The sequence below is a fragment of the Perkinsus marinus genome (genome assembly GCF_000006405.1).
Source record: "Perkinsus marinus ATCC 50983 genomic scaffold scf_1104296977064, whole genome shotgun sequence".
Taxonomy (NCBI): Eukaryota; Perkinsozoa; order Perkinsida; family Perkinsidae; genus Perkinsus; species Perkinsus marinus.
In genome coordinates, this window is record NW_003200286.1 from 378,810 (window position 1) to 381,205 (window position 2,396).

The following is a 2,396-nucleotide window of genomic DNA, read 5'->3' on the forward strand; positions in this document are numbered from 1 at the left end:
GGGTTACAAGCACGTGAATTTGTCCAACGATCACGGGTGTGTAGCTCAGTGGTAGAGCGGCTGACTGCAGATCAGCAGCTCCTCGGTTCAAATCCGGGCGCGCCCTGTATCAATATCGTCAAACATCTGTTCCAACCATCCTGTGGCCTGTCAGGGGTTACAAGCACGTGAATGTGAGCAACGATCACGGGTGTGTAGCTCAGTGGTAGAGCGGCTGACTGCAGATCAGCAGGTCCTCGGTTCAAATCCGGGCGCGCCCTGTATCAATATCGTCAAACATCTGTTCCAACCATCCTGTGGCTTGGCTGGGGTTACAAGCACGTGAATTTTCGCAACGATCACGGGTGTGTAGCTCAGTGGTAGAGCGGCTGACTGCAGATCAGCAGGTCCTTGGTTCAAATCCGGGCGCGCCCTGTATCAATATCGTCAAACATCTGTTCCAACCATCCTGTGGCTTGGCTGGGGTTACAAGCACGTGAATTTTCGCAAAGATCACGGGTGTGTAGCTCAGTGGTAGAACGGCTGACTGCAGATCAGCAGGTCCTCGGTTCAAATCCGGGCGCGCCCTGTATAAATATCGTCAAACATCTGTTCCATCCATCCTGTGGCTTGGCTGGGGTTACAAGCACGTGAATTTTCGCAAAGATCACGGGTGTGTAGCTCAGTGGTAGAGCGGCTGACTGCAGATCAGCAGGTCCTCGGTTCAAATCCGGGCGCGCCCTGTATCAATATCGTCAAACATCTGTTCCAACCATCCTGTGGCCTGCCAGGGGTTACAAGCACGTGAATTTGCGCAACGATCACGGGTGTGTAGCTCAGTGGTAGAGCGGCTGACTGCAGATCAGCAGGTCCTCGGTTCAAATTCGGGCGCGCCCTGTATCAATATCGTCAAACATCTGTTAAAACCATTCTGTGGCTTGGCTGGGGTTACAAGCACGTGAATTTCCGCAACCATCACGGGTGTGTAGCTCAGTGGTAGAGCGGCTGACTGCAGATCAGCAGGTCCTTGGTTCAAATCCGGGTGCGCCCTGTATCAATATGGTCAAACATCTGTTCCAACCATCCTGTGGCTTGGCTGGGGTTACAAGCACGTGAATTTTCACAACGATCACGGGTGTGTAGCTCAGTGGTAGAGCGGCTGACTGCAGATCAGCAGGTCCTCGGTTCAAATCCGGGCGCGCCCTGTATCAATATCGTCAAACATCTGTTCCAACCATCCTGTGGCTTGGCTGGGGTTACAAGCACGTGAATTTTCGCAACGATCACGGGTGTGTAGCTCAGTGGTAGAGCGGCTGACTGCAGATCAGCAGGTCCTCGGTTCAAATCCGGGCGCGCCCTGTATCAATATCGTCAAACATCTGTTCCAACCATCCTGTGGCTTGGCTGGGGTTACAAGCACGTGAATTTGTGCAACGATCACGGGTGTGTAGCTCAGTGGTAGAGCGGCTGACTGCAGATCAGCAGGTCCTCGGTTCAAATCCGGGCGCGCCCTGTATAAGTATCGTCAAACATCTGTTGCAACCATCCTGTGGCTTGGCTGGGGTTACAAGCACGTGAATTTCCGCAACGATCACGGGTGTGTAGCTCAGTGGTAGAGCGGCTGACTGCAGATCAGCAGGTCCTCGGTTCAAATCCGGGCGAGCCCTGTATAAGTATCGTCAAACATCTGTTGCAACCATCCTGTGGCTTGGCTGGGGTTACAAGCACGTGAATTTGTGCAACGATCACGGGTGTGTAGCTCAGTGGTAGAGCGGCTGACTGCAGATCAGCAGGTCCTCGGTTCAAATCCGGGCGCGCCCTGTATCAATATCGTCAAACATCTGTTCCAACCATCCTGTGGCTTGGCTGGGGTTACAAGCACGTGAATTTGTGCAACGATCACGGGTGTGTAGCTCAGTGGTAGAGCGGCTGACTGCAGATCAGCAGGTCCTCGGTTCAAGTCCGGGCGCGCCCTGTATCAATATCGTCAAACATCTGTTCCAACCATCCTGTGGCTTGGCTGGGGTTACAAGCACGTGAATTTTCGTAAAGATCACGGGTGTGTAGCTCAGTGGTAGAGCGGCTGACTGCAGATCAGCAGGTCCTCGGTTTAAATCCGGGCGCGCCCTGTATAAATATCGCCAAACATCTGTTCCAACCATCCTGTGGCTTGGCTGGGGTTACAAGCACGTGAATTTGCGCAACGATCACGGGTGTGTAGCTCAGTGGTAGAGCGGCTGACTGCAGATCAGCAGGTCCTCGGTTCAAATCCGGGCGCGCCCTGTATCAATATCGTCAAACATCTGTTCCAACCATCCTGTGGCTTGGCTGGGGTTACAAGCACGTGAATTTTCGTAAAGATCACGGGTGTGTAGCTCAGTGGTAGAGCGGCTGACTGCAGATCAGCAGGTCCTCGG

General features: G+C 53.5%; 15 non-coding genes across 15 annotated transcripts; all 15 read left to right on the plus strand.

The window, feature by feature from the left end:
• Nucleotides 1–34: 34 nt before the first annotated feature.
• Nucleotides 35–106, plus strand: Pmar_PMAR024783. The gene has a single exon. It is a non-coding gene; the product is annotated as a tRNA-Cys (tRNA).
• Nucleotides 107–188: 82 nt separating this feature from the next.
• Nucleotides 189–260, plus strand: Pmar_PMAR024784. The gene has a single exon. It is a non-coding gene; the product is annotated as a tRNA-Cys (tRNA).
• An 82-nt stretch (nt 261–342) lies between these two features.
• Pmar_PMAR024785 lies at nt 343–414 on the plus strand. Its single transcript has one exon. It is a non-coding gene; the product is annotated as a tRNA-Cys (tRNA).
• An 82-nt stretch (nt 415–496) lies between these two features.
• Pmar_PMAR024786 lies at nt 497–568 on the plus strand. Its single transcript has one exon. It is a non-coding gene; the product is annotated as a tRNA-Cys (tRNA).
• Nucleotides 569–650: 82 nt separating this feature from the next.
• Pmar_PMAR024787 lies at nt 651–722 on the plus strand. Its single transcript has one exon. It is a non-coding gene; the product is annotated as a tRNA-Cys (tRNA).
• Nucleotides 723–804: 82 nt separating this feature from the next.
• Nucleotides 805–876, plus strand: Pmar_PMAR024788. Its single transcript has one exon. It is a non-coding gene; the product is annotated as a tRNA-Cys (tRNA).
• Nucleotides 877–958: 82 nt separating this feature from the next.
• Nucleotides 959–1,030, plus strand: Pmar_PMAR024789. The gene has a single exon. It is a non-coding gene; the product is annotated as a tRNA-Cys (tRNA).
• An 82-nt stretch (nt 1,031–1,112) lies between these two features.
• Pmar_PMAR024790 lies at nt 1,113–1,184 on the plus strand. Its single transcript has one exon. It is a non-coding gene; the product is annotated as a tRNA-Cys (tRNA).
• Nucleotides 1,185–1,266: 82 nt separating this feature from the next.
• On the plus strand, nt 1,267–1,338 carry Pmar_PMAR024791. The gene has a single exon. It is a non-coding gene; the product is annotated as a tRNA-Cys (tRNA).
• An 82-nt stretch (nt 1,339–1,420) lies between these two features.
• Pmar_PMAR024792 lies at nt 1,421–1,492 on the plus strand. The gene has a single exon. It is a non-coding gene; the product is annotated as a tRNA-Cys (tRNA).
• Nucleotides 1,493–1,574: 82 nt separating this feature from the next.
• Pmar_PMAR024793 lies at nt 1,575–1,646 on the plus strand. Its single transcript has one exon. It is a non-coding gene; the product is annotated as a tRNA-Cys (tRNA).
• An 82-nt stretch (nt 1,647–1,728) lies between these two features.
• Nucleotides 1,729–1,800, plus strand: Pmar_PMAR024794. Its single transcript has one exon. It is a non-coding gene; the product is annotated as a tRNA-Cys (tRNA).
• Nucleotides 1,801–1,882: 82 nt separating this feature from the next.
• Nucleotides 1,883–1,954, plus strand: Pmar_PMAR024795. Its single transcript has one exon. It is a non-coding gene; the product is annotated as a tRNA-Cys (tRNA).
• Nucleotides 1,955–2,036: 82 nt separating this feature from the next.
• Pmar_PMAR024796 lies at nt 2,037–2,108 on the plus strand. The gene has a single exon. It is a non-coding gene; the product is annotated as a tRNA-Cys (tRNA).
• An 82-nt stretch (nt 2,109–2,190) lies between these two features.
• Pmar_PMAR024797 lies at nt 2,191–2,262 on the plus strand. The gene has a single exon. It is a non-coding gene; the product is annotated as a tRNA-Cys (tRNA).
• Nucleotides 2,263–2,396: the final 134 nt, after the last annotated feature.